At 52.1% G+C, this 23797-nt stretch overlaps 2 non-coding genes across 2 annotated transcripts; one reads left to right on the top strand and one right to left on the bottom strand.

Annotated features, from left to right (window-relative positions):
* Positions 1 to 2713: 2713 nt before the first annotated feature.
* On the bottom strand, positions 2714 to 2785 carry TRNAT-UGU. The gene has a single exon. It is a non-coding gene; the product is annotated as a tRNA-Thr (tRNA).
* Positions 2786 to 21284: 18499 nt separating this feature from the next.
* Positions 21285 to 21356, top strand: TRNAR-UCU. Its single transcript has one exon. It is a non-coding gene; the product is annotated as a tRNA-Arg (tRNA).
* The last annotated feature ends 2441 nt before the right edge of the window (positions 21357 to 23797 follow it).

Here is a 23797-nt window from a genome sequence, read left to right as displayed (position 1 = left end):
TTAGTCTTAGACTTGCATGTTTTTGTTTTATTTTGCTCTATGGAGAATACAAACTCCACAGAGTAGGAAAAGTTAATGCCTTAGAAAAATCTGTGTGTGTTAGAGTGTCTAGGAACCACTCTCCTATAGCTTCTTTTCTCTGATTTCCTTTAGAAAATCTGAAGCAGGGAGCAGAAAACCATTGTCTTTTCTGAGGTGTGAGCTCAGGACCTACTGAGTATGAGACTGACATGCTGCCAACTATGCTAAGAAGGCCCAGGAAAATGTTTAGGCTCAGTGCATATAGGATCCTCCTACAGCAGTGACTGGAGCAGGGAAGGAGCTGGAAGAAGCAGAGAGATCTGGTGCCCACAGACCTGTCCTGGCATCTTTCTCAGTAGCAAGGAAATCAATTTGCCCTTCCAGTAAACAATGTAATGGAACTAATGGCAGCACAGGGGGGATGTTTCTAAAGTATGCACCCACCTCTACATTTTAGAACTTACTCTCCTTTTTCTAGTATAGCACTTTGTATATGAATTAGGCAAAACAAACTACACAGGTAAGAGAAACAAGGGCTTGAGAGAAAGCTTGAACTCATAACCCCAACAGATGGCCCCTCTGCACTAACCCGTTGCACCCCTGAAGATGTTTTTTAAACACATTTGGGAAGCAGGCAGTTATCAGTCTCTGTGGTTCACACCTTTGCCTGGTAATTGAAAGGCTGCTGGTTCAAACTTAACTGAAGATGCGGCTTTTCAGCGATGAGACTCCAGTACATTTTAACAGGAAGAAAATCTCCTCTATTCTGGCTTTGCCCCATTAGACTCCTTCTGCCCATCTTCTCCCCCTCCCCCAGTCTCTTTCCTTCCCCACTGGGGCCATGCAGAGAGGAGCCCCAGTCAGTCTCTGTCACAGAGAGTCTGTATCCCATAAAGGGAGGGAGGAGGTTTACTTTAAAACACTGATAATGGGGAGTGGTGTGCGTGGTTAGGGGAGAAAGGATGGAGAACTAACAGTGGGGCACAGAGAGATTCCCCAGATTTGGGAATCCCTGCTGCCCCCCATCAGCCAGCTGTGAGAAGAACAACTGTGGTGGTGGTGGGGTCTCCACATGCTGCCCCCGCCCCAACTGCCAGCTGTGGCAATGGGAGCTGCAAGGGTGGAGTCTGCGGGCAGCGGTGCACAGAGACGCCCGAGGCCCTCCCGCTTATGGGCTGCTGCCAGAGGTGGGTGCACGTTGCTTTTGGGAGATGCCAGAGGTAAATACTGCACCCCTCACCCTCTCCTGCACCCAGAACCCCCAGCCCAGACCCCACAGCTGCACCCAAACTCCCTCCAAGAGCCTGCCCCCACACCCACTCCTGCACCCCAACCCTCTGAGCCCAGACCCTGCACCCAAACTCTCCCAGCGCCCAACCCCTCTTCCTCCCACACCCAAACTCCTTCCCAGAGCCTTACACAGGTGTGTGGGGCAGGACTTGGTCCCATTCTGGGCACCACCAAAAATTATACAAACCTCCTGCCCCTGTCCTGCCCAACCTTCTGCTGATGCACCTCAGCCCACACCCATGCAGGGTTTGAAGCTTTTGTTGCTTAAATTCCAGGACACGGAGGGATTTCAGCTCCCCTTTGCCCAGAGGGAACCTTCACCCCACTCCTAACCAGGTTCTTGTCCATGGGATCACTGTAGGGGGGCTGGGTCCCTTGGTGTCTTTTCTCTCTCTAGGACAGGCCAGGGTGCAATAACTGCGGGCATCTGAGCACCGAGGACCTTCTGTGGGGCTGCCATTCCCCTTCCCCTTCTGTGGTCCCATCTGCCATTGACTCCAGCCTTTTTTCTATCCATCGTCAGCACCATCCCAAGCCAGCAGCACTCGCCTCAAAAAGACAGAGTCCAGTGGCACCTTACAGACTAACAGACGTATTGGAGCACAAGCTTCCGTGGGTGAATCCCACTTCGTCAGATGAATGTAGTGGAAATTTGCAGGGGCAGGTATAAGTATGCAGGCAAGAACCAGTCTAGAGATAACGAGGTTAGTTCAATCAGGGAGGATGAGACCTTCTTCTAGCAGTTGAGATGTGATCACCAAGGGAGGAGAAACTGCTTTTGTAGTTGGCTAGCCAGGCACAGAATTCCCACTCCATTCATCTGACGAAGTGGGGATTCACCCATGAAAGCTCATGCTCCAATACGTCTGTTAGTCTAGAAGGTGCCACAGGACTCTGTCGCCTTTTACAGATCCAGACTAACACGGCTTCCCCTCTGATGCTTGCATCCGAAGAAGTGGGTATTCACCCACAGCTGCAAGCTGCATCTGTTAGTCTATAAGGTGCCACAGGATTCTTTGCTGCTTCTACAGAACCAGACTAACACGGCTACCCCTCTGATATCTGATACTCAAAAAGACAGTGTCCCCTGCTGGGAGTAAATCACTGACCTCTCTCCTCCCTGAGCACTGACTGCCCCTCTGTTTCCTTGCCTCTCAGTCTGTGCAGATGGGACCTTTCCCTCCAGTGCTGGAGGATTCGCCCTTCTCATCTACCATTGTCCCAAGCAGACAGCGGGTGGGAATCTTAAACGTACCGAGGTGACTTAGGAGCAGAACCCCCCCAGACCTTCCATGCAATTGTCACTTGCCCCTCACTGAGCAGGACTGAAACTGGTGCAGGGAGACTGGTGGGCCACATCCCCTCTGGGCATGAGCAAAGCAGCAGGGTGAAAAAATGATCATGGAGATGCTGGGGATTGAACCCAGGGCCTCATACACACAAAGCATGTGCTCAACCACTGAGCTACATCCCCTAACAGGTTGTGTTTGCTATGGGTTACACTCAGAGCCCTCCTGTTTCCAGAGCATCCAGTGACCTATAAGCTTCACGAGAAGCCCATTCCCCTCTCTGAGGACTAATCCTGCTTTCCTGGAGGTGACTTGTTCATAGGGGTCACTTTTCAGCAGGGCCAGATTCTATGTGTGGGGCAGAGAGAGTGGCTGCCCTGGTCTCAGGGTGCAGAGATACACTCAGCCCTCTCCCCTGCATTGGGTTGGGGGTGCGGCAATCCCCTGCTGCAAGGTCATAGTGGGGGATGCTGTGAGCAGCTCAACACCTCACCCTGGTGGCAGCAGTGGTGTGGGAAGCTCCAGGTATTTCTAGGATCTGCTATTTCCACTTGCCTGTGAAGTCCAGCCTTCCCCAGCACATTCACTGCAATGCAATTGGGTCACTGTTTCCATGGCTGAACAGCAAAGAATGGCTCCCAGTTTCCCTTCTATCGGCAGCAGGATTAGCCTGTGTCGGTGGTTAATGAGGTGGATCTAGTTGTAGATTGTTATTCATTCCCCACCTTGACAATTCACACAGTCCCTTTCCCAGGCAGATTCCCAGCACCTCAGTGATCCTGGTAGCAGGGTTGGGTCCTGAGATTTTCAGGGTTGTTTTCCCCTCCACCTGGAGTGAACTCAGCTTTTTCCTCATCCCAGACAATCCATGAAATAGCAGCAGCAGCATAAAGAAAGAGGGGAGGGAACATTTCACGGCCAGGGCTGGATGTGCCCAGAGCCCCCTGCTTGTCCATTGTTTCCATGGAATTTGGCCCCCTGCTTTGCACAAGGGACAGAGAAAGATCTTGCTGTTCCTATGTCTGTGCAAGGAAAATTGTGCTTCTGTATGAAAGAGAGGCGGGAAATGGCCCCAATGATGGGGCAATAGCCTCAGGGTTAAGAGCAAAGGACAATGATGGGAAGGTTCACAATTGACTCAGTAGTTGCATACAAAGGTGCAGGTTTGGCAGTGACACTGGGAAATTCTGGCTCCTTCTCAGGCTCAGGTGGCCACCCGGTCTAGATGTAGAAGTTACAACATTTAAACTTGAAAGAGGGGCCAATTTCCCATCATTTCACACCTTTACACCCAAACACGATGACTTTCTGAATGAACCTCCTCGTTCAGCCAGAAGATCTTGGGGTGGATGTAGGAGTCACTGGGTAAAATTCTCTGGACTCTGTTCTGAATCAGGTCAGAGCAGAGGTACCTAGTGATCTAGTCTGGCTGTAAAATCTATAGATCAGCACCATTAATATGAAATTAATCCTCAGAAATGGCTGTTCCCCACCCATACCCCAGCAAAGGGCTCTCCAGGGAAGGGGGCTGTTGAGGAAGGGAAGAAGGAAGACGTCCTTCTCCCCCTGGATGAACTGGGCTCTGCACTTTGGACAGAAAGGAGGAAGGAAATGGCCACACGATGGCAGCAGAAACTAAGAAATGAAACACAATAGGCTTATGTCCACACTGCAATGTAACACCCACGGCTGCCCCATACCAGCTCAGGCTCCCGGGGCTTGGGCTGTGGGGTGGTAAATTTGCAGTGTAGACATCTCGGCTCAGGCTCAGTACTGGGCTCTGAGACCCCACAAGGCTGGGAGGGAGTTTAGCAAGTAAAAAAGGTAGAACGGCAGTGGAGTATTACCCTGGTCTCAATAGCATTTCTCCATCGGTCTGTCTGCTTTGGGGCAGGGACAATAACACGTCCTGCTGCTTTTGTTATTTCAAAGGGTGGTTTAGGATTTTCATTCTCACACATGGTGCACGAAGCAGGACTCAACCCTCCGTGCAAACTAAACGAGCTGCACACAGATTCTGGCAGCCACAATGAGCATTTGGTGTGAGAGCTCAGACCTGCCCCTGTCCCAGAGGGGCGGGATCATCTGTGAGGGGACCGGACCACTGACCTATCAGCTCCTAACTCCCAAACTTTCAGTAACTATCCTCAGTGCCCGTGAGTGTAATTTAAACCATCAAAAGAGTCATAGTGGGCTAGACCATAGTCTGGACTTCAGGTCTGGAAAAGAACTGGCACAATCCATAGACCAGGTTGTTATATAAAATGCACATGGATTTTAACCCTTCACATACAGTAATGGGAAAGTTCTTGGTTCAGGCTTGTAACAGTGATGGAATAAACTGCAGATTCAAATCAAGTCTCTGGAGTCAATCCACAGCTGGGATGGGTCATTCAGTCCTTTGTCTAGAGCTTCAGTTTGTAGCAAAGTCCCTCCAGAGGTATGAAGCAGGATTGAAGACAAGATGGAGACGAGGCATCAGCCTTTTATAGTCTCTTGCCATGTGGTCTTTGCTTTCTTTGTCCCAAGGACACTCTATCCAGCACGTGGCATAGAAAACCTTAGAGTTCTGTCCATAGGCTGGTCCCTGAAGACCTTGCTGAGTCACAAGGCGTATCTGCCTTCTCTCAGTGGGTCAATTGTGTAGCTGATGTTCCTTAATGGGCCATCAAGCAGGCTAGGCAGAACTGACACCAACTTATCTGGGGTGTTCCCCAGAAGCAGAGCACAAGTTTGAACTATGGACAGAACAGAGCCAATACTTATAACGTCAACTACAAAAATGATACACATCTAGAGATGGCATCATTATAATCAGCCAATCAGAACCTCTCCATAGACCCCTTACACGACAACCTTTCTACAATATTGGCTGCAAATATAGAACAGTGGTCGCAACGGTGATCTGTACAGTTACAGATTATGTCAATAACGTCACAGGAGGTGACACGGCATCAGCGAGACTGATACTGGAATACTGCCTCCAGTTTTGGTGTCCTCAATTGAAAAAGATGTTGTGAAACTGGAGCTGGGGCAGCAAAGAGCCACCAAATGTTCTGAGGGCTGGAGAAAAATGCCTTCTAGTGAGCTATTGAAAGAGCTCAACCTGTTTAGCTGATCAAAAGAAGATTGAAAGGTGACTTCATTGAAGTGTTGAACTGCCTTAATGGAGAGAAAAGATTGGGTATTAAAGGGCTCTTTAATCTAGCAGAAAAAGGCATAACAAGACACACTGGCTGGAAGGTGAAAAGAGACAAATTCATATTACAACTAAGGCACAAATATTCAACAGCGAGGATGATTCATCACAGGAACAAGCTACCAAGGAAAGTGATGGATTCTCCATCTCCTGATGTCATTTCATGAGGACTAGATGCCTTTTTGGAATGTGTTTGCCCCAAAAGTAGCTATTGTGTCATGCAGGAGGCCTGTGATATGCAGGGGGTCAGATTAGATGCTCTAATGGTCTCTTCTGGCCATAAAGTCGACTCATTTCTGAAAAACTGAGTGTAGCATTGGGAGCAGCATCTGATGTTTCCCTGTCTAGTCGGCTTGCTGCCTAGAACGAACGCTCCTTGAGTGGGGTGATCCTCAGGGAGTAGCTCAAACCTGCAAAGTGCCTGGCCAGGGGCAGGACATTGGCACAGCGAGGGAGGGGTGCGGCAGTGACATCACAAAGGCCTTTGGCAGGACCTCAGCCTATTGGTCCAAGGTGGTGGGGAGGTGGTGACCTCACAGAGAGATGCTGACATCAGCCAGGCAGGACAGGGGCGAGGGGCCAGGGAAACCTCAGAGACCCCTGTGGCTTTGCTGCAGCAAGTCTCCTTCTCCAGGTCTCTCTCTGAGGACTGAGAGAGTATTGGGATTCACGGACGTGAGCGCCAGGAGGAACCTCTTTCGAGTTTTCTCCTTCCCTTTTAGTGATTTTACTAGAAAACAGCCATCCCTGTTTAGAAGGTAAGAGCCTCCTGGAGGTTTGAAACCTGTTCAGTCTGATCCATCTGGTGAGAGTTGAATTCTAGGCATGGAAAACACGAGCTTAAGGAGGCAGAATTTTTTTACGCACCTAGGATTTTGGCCCTTAGAATCACGGGACATTGGGGATTGTCCTTTGTGTTTCACCTTTTCCTCCATCCATCCCTCTCTCCTTTTTCTTTGTCTCTTGCTTCCTTTGTCCTTTCTCCTGTTCCCCTCCCAACACCAGGAGAGGGTGTGTGTGTGTGTGTGTGTGTGTGTGTTGCATCGGAGTGCTCTGCAGTTCCCACTGTGGGAGGTCCACCCAAAAATGTGGGGCTGAAATAGAGCTCGGGCAGTGATCCCCACCAGTGACCTGGGCCATCCTTTAGGCTCTCTGGTGAGAACCCTCAGCCTCCCGTCCTCAGTCTCTACCCTGATTGGCTGAGCAGGGGGTTATTGACAGGGAGGAGACTCAGGTCCTTGTTGGTCTCTTTTAAGACCAAGAAAATAAGTCAGAACCAGTTCTGTGTTTGATGAATTTTGCTGCTTCTCTGCATTAATGGTCTCTGAGCAGTTCATGATTCTCTCTAACATTGCAGTTCTCCTCAAATAGTTGCTGAATAATTCCTGTGCACTGTTGCTTGTCTGGAGCTCATCTGAGAGCACTTTATTCAGGTCATTCAATGTCTGAAATTCAAGATCCGACAGTTAGTTTGAAAATCAGGGCTCTTGGGTCCTATTCCCAACTCTGCCACTGACTGGCTGTGTGACCTAATACAAGTAAATTCTCCTTTCTCAGCCTCAGCTTCTCCTCTTTCAAGTAGGGATAATAATGATCCGCTCCTACCTACGTCACGGTGGGTGGAGGCAGGTCCGGCTCTAGGTTTTTGCCGCCCTAAGCAAAAAACTTTGGCTGTCCCCACCCCAGCCCTGGGCCCCCACACACTCCCTGCCGCCCCAGACCTGGGCTCTGCCCCTCCACCCACACCCCTGCCATCCCAGCCCTGGGTCGCCCCTCCTGACCCTCACCCCCTGCCATCCCAACCCTGGGCTCCCCCCCACCTGCACCCTCCGTTCGTCCCAGCCCTGGGTCACTGGTACCTTGCTCCCAGGGCGGGTCATTCAGGAGGAAGTCTGGCTGTGCCCAGAACACAGACCGGACTGGTTCCTGCATGGTTATAGAACTGCAGTAAAGTGGAACAATTTTCAGCTTGTGTGATTGGAGGAGATCTGGATGCATATTGTAAGACTGTCCTCCATAAATGAGGAAAAGTTGAGGTGCCTTTATTATTCTTTGTTTCTATGGGGAATTTGCCAGTGCAATATCAGTGTCTTCCTTTTAAACAAATAAAACTAGAAGAAAAAAGGCAATGACTGTTGAAAATAGCAATTCCAGTCCTAAAAACCACTGGGAAGCATTTCTTGCTCAATTTTATCCTACTTTTTCTACAGCAAATGACAGTAGATCAGCATATTTGATTTGGGAGAAATGAAGTAACAGCTGCCCAAACTGAGCTCGAGCACTCCTGAATGCTGAGGTGTTCAAATCTGGAAGGCAGGCGCTAGATTCCCTTTCTGAACATTAGCTAAATCTGGAAAGGAAAAGTCAATTTCTGCTTCCATGGCTCAGGAGTGGAAATCCTCCTACATGCCTGGTGCTGTATCTAGAGCTGCCCAGGTCCAGCAGAGCCTCCCCTCCCTCACTTTTCATTTTAACTTCTGGTGGGATCCACGTAACTCCCTTGCCAGGCTTCAGCTAGAGAGGGGCCCTGTCCATTCAGTCCCCCCAATTCCTTCTTTGGGGGCTGCCAGGTGAGGTCACAGCAGTATCCCTCAGGCTGTCTGGGGATGTCTTCTGAAGGGGAGATCTGGGGGAAAGCTTTCCAGTCCAAAAAGTCAGTGGCTGGAGGGGGAGGGGGGGCACCATTTTCAGTAGTTTAATGTTTGGTACTGCAGTGAGTGACTGCTGTGAGCAGTGATATAGCGACCCCCCCGCTGGGTCTTTGAATGAGGCTTTATACTGGGGCGGGAGGGATGAGGAGGCAAGCGGTGAGTCGGTGGATGGAAAGGGCAAATCTCCCAGATTCAAAATCTGGGACTGTGTCTGTTGGTCCTTTTGCTGCTTTTCTCTGGGCTGGGGTTGTCCCAGTGCTGCACAGAGGGGGGTCCCACAGGAAGGTGCTTGCTCCTAACCCCCGAGGCCGTCAGTGTGTCGGCTCTTCTCTAGCCAGCCCACTTGCCAAGTCTGATTGGCCTTGGTCGGGCTCCCAGCCCCTCTCCAAGGGTTGCAGCTGTCTGGAGGTGCTGCCTTCCACGCCTTCCTCAGTCCCACCTCATTCACTCCACAGGGCGATGGATTACCAAGGGGGGGAAGATCTTATTCCACTTCTAGCAAAAAGACATTTTTCTGTTACCTTAATTACACTACCTTAGGGGCCCCATATAACATATTACCAAGGTTCAATACAAAGTCATAGACAAGTTATACAAAAATGCGTAATGCAGAGATTTATCTACAACCGCATTGAGTGACTGCTGTGTGCAGTGATATAGTGACCCCTGGGTCTGTGAATGAGGCTTTACACTTGCGGGGGAGGGTGAGGGGCTCGTGGGGTGCAGGTGGGCGTGGGGGGGGACATGTGGCTGGTGGGCACTGTGGTGAGCTGTGAGCCTGCTGGGGCTGTAGGGGTGGGCACGGGAGTTTCTGGCCGGGGAGGGAGGAGGTGAAAGGAGGCGAGTGGTGGGTGGGGCACTGACTAGCAGGAGATGCAGCAGGCAAGTGGGGGGCTAGGGGGTGAAGAGGGGTGTGATGGTGTGAGCTGGTCACCCTATGGAGGCCGTTTCTTCTCCCTCCCACAAACCTTCCCTTTCGGCCCACAGCTGTTTCAGGCGGGCGGCGCTGGGGAAGGAGGGTTTGTTTCTGTGGGGCGGGCAGTGCTGGGGGGGGTGTTTCCACAGGGATGGGTGGCGCTGGGGGGGTGTTTCAAGGGGGCTGGGTGTCACAGCGGGGCCAATTTTATATTCTTGGCTTGGGTGTAAAATAGCTAGTTACGGCTCTGGGACCCCATATTGCGCTAGGTGCTGTACAATCCTGGTCAACACTGGGACACCCAGGGGGTTCGCCTCAATTCCCCTGAGCCTCTGCTGCCCAGCTGCTTCTGACTCCATCTGGATCACCCCCCCCCACAAAAAACCCACCTTTCCAAACTGTCCTTCTTTCCCTGCCCCCTAATTCTGCTTTCACACCCTGGGACCATCTCCTCTCTTCATCCCCCACCCCCAGGTGAGCAGAGATGGAGGCAACTTCAGCCACTGGAGCCAGCCCCAGCGAGCGCTGCAGCCCGCCCGAGGGGTGTTTGCAGACACAGGAAGGGAGCAGCTGGGAGTGGCGGGTGCTGGGAAGAAGGAGGCAGGAGAACAAATCCCAGGGGTGGGGCAGCTCCTCAGGGCGGGGCTCTGGCACAGCCCGGGGGCGGGGCAGCTCCTGGGGGCGGGGCTCTGGCACAGCCCGGGGGCGGGGCTGCTCCTCAGGGCGGGGCTCTGGCACAGTCCAGGGGCGGGGCAGCTCCTGGGGTCGGGGCTCTGGCACATCCCGGGGGCGGGGCAGCTCCTGGGGCGGGGCTCTGGCTCAGGCTGTGGGCAGGGCAGTTCCTGGGGCGGGGCTCGGCCACGGCCGGGGGGGGGGGCTGCTCGTGGGGGGGGGGCTCTGGCACAGCCCGGGGGCGGGGCTCAGGCTGGGGCAGGGCAGCTCCTGGGGCGGAGCTCTGGCACAGCCCGGGGCAGGGCAGCTCCTGGGGCGGGGCTCTGGCAGAGGCCGGGGCGGGGCAGCTCCTGGGGCGGGGCTCTGGCACAGCCCAGGGGCAGGGCAGCTCCTGGGGCGGGGCTCTGGCACAGCCCGGGGCGGGGCAGCTCCTGGGGGGGGCTCTGGCACTGACCCGGGGCGGGGCAGCTCCTGGGGGCGGGGCTCTGGCACATTGTGACGCAGGAGCCCAGGCTCAGCAGCTGCTCCCTGGTGGCCACGTGCTGCCAGCAGCGCTGGAGCCGCCCGGGCCGGAGCGGCGCCGCTGTTCTCAGCTGCAGCAGGCGCTGCCCCGCCCCGCTGGGCTCCAGGTGGGGACAGAGCCTGGGCCCGGGGCCCCTGGGTGCGGCTGGCGGGGCGGGAGGAGAGGCCGGAGCTGCAGGCGGGGAAGGGCAGGGGGCAGGCGGGGGGTTGATAGGTCTCTGGGCCCCAGGGGAGCCCCGGGGCAGAGTGTGTGTGTGAGTGTCCCGGGCCCAGGCGTGCGCATGGGGGGAGCCCCGGCACCCTAATGCCCTGAGCCCCGGCTGGGGAGGCTGCTCCCCCCCCTCCCGTGGGGGCTCCGGGGGGGGGAGGCTGCGGCGGCTGCAGGCGGGTGCTCGGCCCCCCCGGGAATGACCCGCTGCCGGCAGCTTGTGGCGCCTCCTCCGCGGAGCTTTTCCCCGGGGGCGGCCTGGGCGCAGCTGCGATCAGCTGTTTGCTGGGCAGGCTCCGCTGCTCCCCCCGCGCTCCTGGGGAGCTGAGTGAGCCCCCCCCAAACAGCCCCAGGGGTCGGTGGGGGGCGCGGCCAGCAGCAGCAGAGCCCCCCCGCTCCCCTGGGGCTGCCCCGCCCCGCTCGGGCTGGGGGCTATGCCAGGGCCCCCGCGTGAATCGCTGCTCCCTGCCCGCCAGGCTCGGCTCTGGCCACAGCAGCGGCGGGTGCCCCGGGGAGCCCGGCTGGGCTGGGGCTGGGATAGGGGGAGGTTGTGGGGAGGAGAAGCTCCGGGCCCCAGCAGGAGCTGCACGGGGGCGGGTGGGGATGGAGGGGGCGAGGAGCCCCTCTGGGGCAGGGCGGAGAACCCCGTACCCTTGCAGAAACTGTGGGGCTGAAGTCCCCGGCTCGGGAGCCCCAGCCACCTTAGTGGCAGAAGTTACAAGGCTGAAGCCCTGACCCGCCCCCCCCCACCCCACCCCACCCCGTGTGGAGCTGGCCTGAGCCCCTCTCGCTCCCATCCCCCCTGTGGAGCTGGCTCCCGCTCTCCGGCTGTGGAGAAATTCAGCCCAACTCTCCCCATGTTGGTATCTTCATTCTCCCCCGCCCCCCCATCACCCAGCCATGGATGGATTTAGCCCAGGAGGCAGGGTCAGTGTTGGCCCCATTGGGCAGGCGGGATCTAGGGCACAACGAGGTGAAGTGACTTTCCCAAGGCTAAGCAGGGAGTCTGTGACAGAGCAGAGACTCAAACCCAGAACGCCTGAGCCTGAGTCCTGTGCCTTAACCACTAGGCAACCTTCCCCCCGAAGGAGAGGGAACCTCCTCCGCCACTTTGAGTGTGTGGGTGGGAGCAGCCACTAGACAGAGCTGCCAGGAGGTGGGGAGGGGGGTTGGATAGTTGGGGGGGTGAGTAGAGGGTGGGGGTCTCTGGAGGGGCGGTCAGGGGACAAGGAGCAGGGGTTGGATGGGTTGAGGGTTTGGGGGTGCCTGGGGTGGAGCGGGGTCGGGGCAGGCAGGGAGCAGAGGGAGTTGGATGGGTCGGGAGTTCTGGGGTCCTGTCAGGGGGCGGGGAGCGGTTGGATGGGGCGTGGGAGTCCCAGGGGTCTGTCTGGGGGTGGGGGTGTGGATAAGGGTCAGGTGGACAGGTAGGGTCCTAGGGAGACAGTTATAGTGGGGGGGTCTCAGGAGGGGGAAGTCAGGGGACAAGGAACAGGGAGGCTTAGATAGGGGGTTGGATCCTGGAGGGCAGTTAGGGGCAGGGTCTCAGGAGGGGGCAGTCAGGGGACAAGGAGCGGGGTTGGGCGTTCTGAGGGGGCAGCCAGGGGGCAGGAAGAGGGGGGCAGTGGATGGGGTGGGGCTAGGGCGGGGCTCCCTGGGTGCACACCCTAATTAAATGTGCTGCACACGCCTATGGTCACGGGGGTGAGCCACTTGCATCCTTTTCCTGTTTGTGCCATTTCTTTCCGTCTCAAAACGTGAGAACAATTCTCTCTGGTTCTTTCCCTTCTCTCTCCCCTCCCCACATGTGGCTAGAAAATCCAAGGAGATTCCCTCGTTTTCCCTAAAATTATTGACTCTTTAGTCTCTTATTTTCCCTATTTTGTCCATAATTCTTCAATTCTCCTCAGCTTTGGGATGTGAACTCAACCCATTTTATCTGCAACAATTTGCCCTTGGGTAGGTGGGAATTTGCTGTCCTGTGTCACTCCCTGTGATGTTATTGATATAAACTGGGACCATATAGAACATGGTTGCAACCAAGGTCCTGTAGTGCCACCAAATCTTATGTAAAAAGGGGTCATATAAGATGTCTAAGGCCAGGTTATGGGTTGCTGGTTATGATTATGCTGTCTGTGTGCATGTATCCTTTTGTAGTTGACGTTATGTATATTGGCTCTATACTGTCTGTATTTCAAATTTGTGCTGTGCTTCTGGGTGATATCCCAGACAAGTTGGTGTTAGCTCTGCCTATCCTGCTTGATGTCCCATTAAGGACCATCAGCTACACAATTAACCAATTTACGCCTTGTAACTCAGCAAAGTATGCAGGGACTTGCCCATGTGACTCCAGACTCCATTTTGCTGTAATTTTCCACAGTAAGGAACAAAGAGGTTCTTACACCTGGAAAAGCCTATATAAGGCTAATGCCTCATCTCCATCTTGTCTTCAATCCTGCTTCTTACCTCTGGAGGGACTTTGCTACAAACTGAAGCTCTACACAAGGGACTGACTGACCCATCCCAGCGGGGGATGTACTCCAGAGACTTGATTTGAACCTGCAGTTTACTCCATCACTGCTACAAGCCTGAACTAAGAACTTTGCCATTACTGTATGTAATTGATTCCATTTAACCAATTCTAGCTCTCATCTCTACCTTTTCCCCTTTATGAATAAACCTTTAGATTTTAGATTCTAAAGGATTGGCAACAGCATGATTTGTGGGTAAGATCTGATGTGTATATTGACCTGGGTCTGGGGCTTGATTCCTTGGGATCGAGAGAACCGTTTTCTTTTATTGGGGTGTTGGTTTTCATAACCATTCATCCCCAGGACAAGTGGCCCTGGTGGTGATACTGGGAGACTGGAGTGTCTAAGTTTCAGAATAGGTGTATTCTATTTGCTACCCAAGATCCATAAACCTGGAAATCCTGGACACCCCATCATCTCAAACATTGGCACCTTAACAGCAGGATTGTCTGGCTATGTGGACTCTCTCCTCAGGCCCTATGCTACCAGCACTCCCAGCTATCTTCGAGACATCACTGACTTCCTGAAGAAACTATAATCCATTGGTGATCTTCCAGAAAGCACCATTCTGGCCACTATGGATGTGGAAGCCCTCTACACCAACATTCCACACAAAGATGGACTACAAGCCATCAGGAACAGTATCTCCGATAATATCACGGCAAACCTGGTGGCTGAACTTTGTGACTTTGTCCTCACCCACAACTATTTCACATTTGGGGACAATGTTTACCTTCAAGTCAGTGGCACTGCTATGGGTACCCGCATGGCCCCTCAGTATGCCAACATCTTTATGGCTGACTTAGAACAACGCTTCCTTAGCTCGTTCCTAACGCCCCTACTCTACTTGCGCTACACTGCTGACGACATCATCATCTGGACTCATGGAAAAGAAGCCCTCGAGGAATTCCACCGTGATTTTAACAATTTCCATCCCACCATCAACCTCAGCCTAGACCAATCCACACAAGTGGTCCATTTCCTAGACACTACTGTGCTAATAAGCGATGGTCACATAAACATCACCCTATACCGGAAACCCGCTGACTGCTATACTTACCTACATGCCTCCAGCTTCCATCCCGGACACACCACACGATCCATTGTCTACAGCCAAGCTCTAAGATACAACCGTATTTGCTCCAATCCCACCTACAAGATCTCTATCAAGCATTCTTAAAACTACAATACCCACCCGCTGAAGTGAAAAAACAGATTGACCGAGCCAGAAGAGTATCCAGAATCCACCTACTACAGGACAGGCCTAACAAAGAAAATAACAGAACGCCACTAGCCATCACCTGCAGCCCCCAACTAAAACCTCTCCAGCACATCATCAAAGATCTACAACCTATCCTTAAAGATGATCCCTCACTCTCACAGATCTTGGGAGACAGGCCAGTCCTTGCTTACAGACAGCCTCCCAACCTGAAGCAAATACTCACCAGCAACCGCACACCATACAACATAAACACTAACCCAGGAACCTGTCCTTGCAACAAAGCCCGATGCCAGCTCTGTCCACATCTATTCAAGTGACACCATCATAGGACCTAATCACCATCAGCCATGCCATCAGGGGCTCGTTCACCTGCACATCTACCAATGTGATATATGCCATCATGTGCCAGCAATGCCCCTCTGCCATGTACATTGGCCAAACTGGACAGTCTCTACGCAAAAGAATAAATGGACACAAATCTGACATGAGGAATCATAACATTCAAAAACCAGTGGGAGAACACTTCAACCTCTCTAACCACTCAGTGACAGACTTGAAGGTGGCAATTTTGCAACAAAAAACTTCAAAAACAGACTCCAAAGAGAAACTGCTGAACTGGAATTAATATGCAAATTAGATACAATTAACTCTGGCCTAAACAGAGACTGGGAATGGTTGGGTCATTACACTAATTGAATCTATTTCCCTATGTTAAGTTCTCCTCACACCTCCTATGGATCATCTTAATTACCACTTCAAAACGTTTTTTTTCCTCCTGCTAACGATAGCTCATCTCAATTGATTAGACTCTGCCTGTTGGTATGCATACTTCCACCTTTTCATGTTCTCTGTATGTATAAATATCTCCTGTCTGTGTGTTCCATTCTATGCATCCAAAGAAGTGAGCTATAGCTCACGCTAAAATAAATTTGTTAGTCTCTAAGGTGCCACAAGTACTCCTGTTCTTTTTGTGGAGTGTCTAAGGAAATTGCTTGTGTGACTTGTGGTTAGCCAGTGGGGTGAGACCAAACTCCTCTTTGGCTGGCTGGTTTGGTTTGCCTTACAGGTGGAAAAACCCCAGCCTAGGGCTGTAACTGCCCTGTTTAAGCAATTGGTCCTGAACTGGCACTCTCAGTTGGGTCCCGCCAGGACCGTATCGTCACACCCAACAAGCTACACTGAGGCAAAAACTACCCGAGCCTTCCATCCACTAGGGCTGTACATGGCGTTGGCTGCTCAAGTTAGTGATCTTGGGGTAAAAAGGAAATTTTAGTTGTAGAGCAGATGCCGCCCAGGTGCAGGGGTTGGCATTAGCTTCCCCCTTGACCTGACCTAAACTCCATCACTGTTCCTAGTCTAAACACCTGAGCATCACGGTTCTACTGTTCCCCCATTTCACAGCAATTGTTAGTCATCGAGTTCTCCCTTCAGAAACCAATTGTTTCATTCCCAGTTGCTATGATGTTGGTTTAGGTTGTGCTGGGGAGCAGATATTTTTGCTACCATTTTCCTCACTTAAAATATATTGAACTATAACAAAGTGCAGGAACAACGTAGGGATAGGGGAAAATGTCATTTCTCCTCTATAACAGCAGAAGAACATAGGGAATCCCTCTGATTTACCCTGATTCCTCATCACCATCCCAATCTCCCTTTTGTTCAGCTTCTTAGGTCTATATTTTTTCTAAAGGGCTGGGAAGAGGATTCACTTGTAATTAAACAAAATACCCATGCATTTGGCTACTAAAGCCGCTGTGGCCCAGGCCCTGCAGGAGGTCGCTCCTGAAGAGATCTCCTTCCTAATCAGCTGCATGTTGCCTATTATTTGGGAAATACAATCCCTATCTAGGTAGAGATGGGAAAAATGGAAGTGACATTTCTGTTCAGCTCACCCCTGGGAGATTCTACAAATGTGTAGAAAATGAAATCCATGTTGAATGTGCTATAGCTGCAGAAAGATACCTCTTTTTAATAGAGACCTGACATTTGTTGTCTTACAGGGATTCTAAATTGCACCTGAATTTAGTCCCTAATTTTAATCTGTGCCACCAGATTAAAGAAATAAAAGGGCACAGAAGGGGGAGTTGTACCTCACTATCGCTACTGATCTGTTGTGCGGTTGGTGAAGAATTCTACGCCAGAGAAGTGTAAAATTACTCCAAGTAAGGTCAAAGATTTGACAAGAACTTGGGTAGAAATTGTAGGTACTAGTGAAAGCAACAAAGAATCCTGTGGCACCTTATAGACTAACAGACGTTCTGCAGCATGAGCTTTCGTGGGTGAATACCCACTTCTTCAGATGCAAGTGGGTATTCACCCACGAAAGCTCATGCTGCAGAACGTCTGTTAGTCTATAAGGTGCCACAGGATTCTTTGTTGCTTTTACAGATCCAGACTAACACGGCTACCCCTCTGATACTAGGTACTAGTGGTTCATTTTCACCCCAGAGATGGAAGCTATGGTGACCTGTGGCCCAGGTAAACTGTTTTTAGAACCCTGCTCCCTAGTTAAGTGGCATTGGTCACAGTCCTAAAGGACGCCATGATTAAAGTGGGAGCAACTGTCTTTTACCATTTGGATCCAAAGCGCAGAGAGAAACAGCTGATTCCTTCAGAGCCATTTCATGCCTACGGGTCCCAATCTGGCTGCCTTGTTGGACAAGAAGCACTTCCCTGCTGGCCAAACAATGGTAGCCAATGAGGGAATGTATCGGATTCAAAGTTCAGACTGCAGGATACTTGAATGCTGAGTCCAGAGTCTGTGGTTTAGTCAAGGCCTGCACAACTCGTAAAGCGGCGAGGGCAATATTACTTCAAAGAAAACAGCTGAGGGCTAAAAACCTTCCAGCCTCACCGAAACCCCCCCACCCCCAGTGCTGCTGAAACACCCCCAGCACCGCCCGCCCGTTGAAAAGAACCCCATTAGCGTTGCCCAGCCCCTCCGAAAAAATTCCCCCGAGCGCCGCCCGCCTCGTGAAACAAACCCTCCTTCCCCAGCACCACCCTGCCAAAACAGTGGTAATGAACCTTGCTAATATGTTATAGGGGGCCCCTAAGGTAATATAATTAAGGTAAAAGAAAAGTCTTTTTTGCTAGAAGTAGAATAAGATCTTCCCCCCACTTTGTAATCAGTCGCCCTGTGGAGTGAATGAGGTGGGACTGAGGAAGGCGTGGAAGGCAGCACCTCCAGACAGCTGCAACCCTTGGAGAGGGGCTGGGAGCCAGACCAGATCAGCAGAACAGGTCAGCCACTGACTCATCATTCACCTCCTCAGCCCCCAGCCCCTGCTCACCTCCTCAACCCCCCTCCCCTGCTGCCGGCTCACCCGCCCCCCCGCCACTGCCCGCCCACTCGCCTCCTCAGCCCCCGCCCCCTATGGCTCACCTGTCTGCTCGCCGCCTCAGCTCTCTTCCCCCATCGCCAGCTCACCTGACCCACCCACCATTACCTGCTGCGGTGCGGGAAGCCCCCCAACCCCAGCTCACCTCATCTCCGTCTCCACCTTGCTGGGCCTGAGTGCAAAGCCGCCACACGGCTTCTCTTCCCTCCAAGGCTTCCTGCGCGAACAGCTGATTAGCAGGGGGAGGAGGGAAAGCGAGGTGGGGCATTCAGGGGAGGAGGCGGAGTGGAGGTGAGCTGGGGCCAGCCACTGGCTGCCCTGCCCCCCCCCCGCCACTGGCTGCCTGCTCACCTCCTCAGCCCCCCACCCTCACCTGCTATTGTGTCCTACAGGAGGCCTGTGATATGCAGGGGGTCAGATTAGATGCTCTAATGGTCTCTTCTGGCCATAAAGTCGACTCATTTCCGAAAATCTGAGTGTAGCATTGGGAGCAGCGTCTGAGCTTTCCCTGTCTAGCCGGCTTGCTGCCTAGAACGAACGCTCCTTGAGTGGGGTGATCCACAGGGAGTAGCTCAAACCTGCAAAGTGCCTGGCCAGGGGCAGGACATTAGCCCAGCAAGGGAGGGGTGTGGCAGTGACATCACAAAGGCCTTTTGCAGGACCTCAGACTATTGGTCCAAGGTGGTGGGGAGGGGGTGACCTCACAGAGAGATGCGGACATCAGCCAGGCAGGACAGGGGCGAGGGCCAGAAACCTCAGAGACCCTGTGGCTTTGCTCCAGCAAGTCTCCTTCTCCAGGTCTCTCTCTGAGGACTGAGGGAGTATTCGGGTTCACGGATGTGAGTGCCAGGAGGAACCTCTTTCGAGTTTTCTCCTTCCCTTGTAGTGATTTTACTAGAAAACAGCCGTCCCTGTTTAGAAGGTAAGAGCCTCCTGGAGGTTTGAAACCTGTTCAGTCTGATCCATCTGGTGACAGTTGAATTCTAGGCATGGAAAACACAAGCTTAAGGAGGCAGAATTTTATTGCATACCTGGGATTTTGTCCCTTAGAATCACTGGGGACATTAGGGTTTGTCCTTTTTGTTTCACCTCTTGCTCCATCCACTGTCTGATCCCTCTTTTCTCTTCGTCTCTTGTTTCCTTTGTCCTTTCTCCTATTCCCCTCCCAACACCAGGTTTTTTTCTCCTGCTGATAACAGCTCACGTTAACTGATCACTCTCATTATAGTGTGTATGGCAACACCCATTTTTTTCACGTTCTCTGTGTGTGTATATATATCTTCCTACTGTATTTTTAACTGCATGCATCTGATTTAGCCCACAAAAGCTTATGCTCAAATACATTTGTTAGTCTCTAAGGTGTCACATGTTCTCCTTGTTCTTTTTGCAGATAAATTAATGGAGGTTAAGTCCACTAATGGCTATTAGCCAGGATGGGTAAGGAATGGTGTCCCTAGCCTCTGTTTGTCAGAGGATGGAGATGGATGGCAGGAGAGAGATCACTTGATCATTACCTGTTAGGCTCAGTCCCTCTGGGGCACCTGGCATTGGCCACTGTTGGCAGATAGGATATGGGGTTGGATGGATCTTATGTTCTTATGAAGGGAGGGGCAGAGTCCTGTGATAGAGTTTCTGTAGTGTAGAGGTTATCACGTTTGCCTAACACGCAAAAGGTCCCTGGTTTGAAGCCAGGCAGAAACATGATGGCTTCCTTTTCTCAGCTCCTAGTGCCCTGTTCCTGCTGTTGTAGGAGCAGAAGTGATCCTTCTGTGATCAAAGGTCTGTTATCCTTCCCCTCCCTCCTGCTTTTGTCTCCTCTCCCTCTCTGAATGCCTGTGAAGTGGCTTTCCCCCTCCCCCTCCCGCTCCCTCCTGCAATGCTCGTGGGATGAAGGGGCTGGTTGAAGAGCAGAAGATCTCCCAGGTAGACAAGGTGTCTGGGACTCTCATTAGGCAGCACTCACACACCCAGAGCATGGACACTGGCTGAGATGGAGTGTGACCCACCAGATGCAGCCAAGTCATCTCCAGTCGCAGGCCATGAGAAGCAGGTCCTTAAAAGGAAGGGGCCTTGTAAAGAATCCAAGCACTGGAGGACAGGGTTTGGGTCCAGAGCGACCTAGACAAATTGGAGGATTGGGCCAAAAGAAATCTGAGGAGGTTCAACAAGGAGAAGTGCAGAGTCCTGCACTTAGGATGGAAGAATCCCATGCACTGCTACAGATTGGGGACTGAGTGAGTGAGGGGGGTTTGATAGCAGCTTTCAACTACCTGAAAGAGCAGCAGTGTGGGCTTTCTCCTTGCCACTTTTGCTGGGCTGGGCAGGGAGCCTGGAGGCCTTTCTAGAAGAGAATAGGGAACTGAGTTAGAAAAACCAATGTGAAAACCAGAACCTCAGATTTAGACTCATTTATTTATAATATTAAATCTTCAATTCTAGTGTCACAGTCAATACAATTGCTTCAGCCTGATAGTTGCCCAAAGGAAACTTAACGTCTCTCAAGGAGTGGAGAGAAAACACTTTTCAGAGTCCGAGAGAGACAAGGCAGGTGAGTGTAAGAGCTTGCAGAGGACCAACCTCTGTTGGTGAAAGAGACAAGCTGTGGAGCTAACCCAGCACCCTTCTTCAGTTCTGTGTAGCCTGGAAGTTCGTCTCTTCCATAACCAGCAGTTAGAACATAAGAACAGCTACACTGAGTCAGACCAGTTCATCTAGCCCACTCTCCCGAAAGTGGCCAATGCCCGGCACCCCAGAGGACCCCTGGGACCAACATGGATACAACACCACCACAAACAAGGTTAAAAGTCAATGCACAGGGGAGAAGCATCTTGTGTTTCATTCCTTATGTCCTAGTCCCATCGTGTGGCCATTTCCTTTTCTTCCTTTCTGTTAAAAGCTTTGGTGTTTTGCACAGAAACATCATTTGCCCAGGAGAGACCCAGGAGTGGGGGCTGCATTCCTGTACCAAACAGTCACTGGAAGGGGGCAGACAAAGGCCTTTAGGATGAGGCGTCCGTCACTGTCAAAAGATCATCTCCCTCCTGCAGGTCACTGGCAGCCTGAATTTGTTCCTTATCCTCCCAAAGTCTGGGGGCTGGAATCAGCACTACCCAGCCCCTCCGTATGTAGCAGGAACAAACACAAACCTGGTCTTTAAAACAAGCTGTCCCTTTCCTTCTCAGGAAGATTTTCTATGATTGATGTTGTGTTTCTGTGCCCTTCTCCTTGGGGGGGGGGGGGTGTGGGGCCAGCTCCCAATGAGATCTGTTTTCACCTTTGCCCCGTTTCAGTCACTCTGGGATGGTAACTCTGCTCCCAGCTGTCAGGCAGCTTCCAGCCCATCCACCCTGCTCATTAACTCTGTGGTTATGTGTCACTTCCTCTGCCAGCACTCACAGCCTGCAGGAAAGCTACTCCTGCCAGATGCATTGGTGGTATAGTGGTGTGCGTAGGTGCCTTCTAAGCACTTGATCTGGGTTAGATTCCCAGCCAATGCAATAATGGCTTTTCTCTTCTGTTGTTTCCTCATCTGGAAGTGGTTTAATTTCAGTCACATTGTGTTACAATCACATTATCTATAGAATGAGACAATAAATGTGTCGAAGTCCAGCAGGTCATACAGGATGGAGGCACACAAGGGGCTGGAATGTGTCATCTGAGAAAGACAGAACCCTTGGAAACCTGCATCTCCCATCCCCTGGCCTTGCGTGTTATGATTCCAGCTGCGTGAGCTGTTTGTAGGATGTTCCGGCATGATGGGGAAATGAAGTTTTGAGTCAGTTTTTGCTCCTGCAGGTTCCTTTGCTGTTACAATTATAATGACATGAACAAAAGGGAGGCACAATAAACATAAACCCCAAGTTGCAATACAGGTGGGGAAAGAGACGATCACGGTTAAGCCAAACACGTCAAAATAAAAAATAATACAAAAAAGGGGAGGGGGAAGAGATCAGGTATGTGGAGATCCCCTTGATAGTTCAACGCACATTGTTAGAATCAAAGTTCAGACTTGACACTGGAAAACCCGCAACTTCCTGTCTCTCTGAACACCTGTGATGAGCAAGATGGAGTTGGGACACCTGTTCTGCTTCAATCATTTATTGTCTCTCTGTTCTCTCCTTCTTCGCCCCCCAATTCCTCGTCTCTAATGTCTCTGCCTTTCTCCTCTTGCTCCCTCTCCCCTGCCCTTTCCCAGGAACTCACACTCTACAGCATTTAGGAAAAGCCAGAGCTCCCATGTTCTGCACATGAGCCTGTGTCAGAGGACATGGGACCCCGGTCAGAACCAGTCACCAGATCAATATGACCCTTTATGGGCGACTTCTCTGCCTGCTCTGCAATTTACATCTCCCCTCTTCCCCCCCCCCCCCGCAAACAGGGTGGGGTACAGCTCTGACTGAGAGGCCTCACAGGAGAAATTTCAGCCAAAAGACAAATTTGTGTGAACTGTTGAGAAATGAAGAGCCTCCCAAATCCCCAGAACTCTAGTGTCACCCCCATGGCACCAGCACTGGGAACCCAGTGAGATAGGGTTACAGAATACAAAGGGGGAGGCAGCAGGGAGAGAGGTGACAGGGAATCTCTCTTTTTCTTTCTCTCGTCACTTTCTGTTCTTCTCTTTCCTTCCAGGAACTGCAGTCACAGCAGGGAGGGGTTTGTCTCCGTGTCTGTCACGGAGGTGGTGGAAGTGACGGATTCTGTGACTTCCTGCAACCTCCGTAACTTCTGCAGTGGCCACAGTGGCTGACTCCAGGGCCACTCAATCAACTGGCTCCAGGGACCGCCCAAGCAGTGGCCAGTGCGGCTGGCCCTGGGGACCACTTGACCAGTGGTCCCGAGGGCAGCAGGAGCAGCCACAGCTTGGTGGCCTCTGGCAGCACTTCTGGGGTGGCCAGAGCAGCAGCTGGCCCCCTGGGGCTCCCCCCTGCCCTAGCAGCAGCTGGAGTGGCAGCGACTCTCAGGGCTTCTCCCCTGGTAGCTGGTGCTCATTATCCATCAATTAAATCAAAACACTTCCCCCTGCAAGTGGATTTAGCCCGGGACCCTCAGAGTCAGCAGCTGTTACGCCCCCACTGAACTCTCTGGTCAGGTGTCCTAGTGCCGGGAGCCTCCGATGTAGATCCTAAAATAGCGTTTTTGCACCAGGGGGGCTGAAATTTTGGACCAGACGTTGTAGCTCCACTGTTATTTTACTGAATTGCTTCAAAACAGCAAGTGTAGAAAGTCTCCTAAGTGCCAGGCTCTCTGCCATGGAAACAGCTGCCCCTGCTCTCCAGGAGTCTGTGCGTTCCACCCAGCAACGTACACACCTGCTCTGCACTGACGGGGGGGTCAGACAGTGACGGTAACGCAAATCTTCAGACTATTAACCCAGGTCCCTTTCTTTAACCCAGGACATGCCAGTCACCTGTTAGCCATGGTGTTATCTTCATCTTCAAATACCTCTCAGGACATTGAACAGAGGAAGTGAAACCCCCCTCCCCCGAATGGCTCCCTGTTGAGGCGTTGTACCGGACCTGCCCCTGGAGACTGTCTGGTTTTATACTCTTAGAGTTTTTTCTCTTCAAACCCCTTATCCCAATCTCTGGGCCAACCTCCGCATTTCAGAGTTTAGAATTTACTCTCATCACCCTCCTATGGCACTTTCCATGTGACTGAGACAAAGCAAGTGGGGGAAGCTCCGTGGCTAATGAAAACCAATGCTCTGGGTGAGGCCTGAACTCACACCCACAGCTGTATTTCCCCCTGCATGAGCCACTATAGGTGCTTCTTAGACAAACTTGGGCTGTCGGTGGTTATGTGTGTCTGTGCTTCACCACTTTGGCTGCTCTGTAAAAAGCTGATGGTTCAAACAGAAGCTGGTGGGTTTTTGTTTTGTTTTAAGCAATTAGAGTCTAGTACATTTTAACAGGCAGAAAATGTCCTATTCTGGTCTAGC

The sequence above is a fragment of the Mauremys reevesii genome, linkage group 14 (assembly GCF_016161935.1).
Source record: "Mauremys reevesii isolate NIE-2019 linkage group 14, ASM1616193v1, whole genome shotgun sequence".
In the NCBI taxonomy this organism is placed as follows: Eukaryota; Metazoa; Chordata; order Testudines; family Geoemydidae; genus Mauremys; species Mauremys reevesii.
Note: the sequence above shows the minus strand (reverse complement) of the source record. Positions and strands in the feature narration are given on the sequence as shown.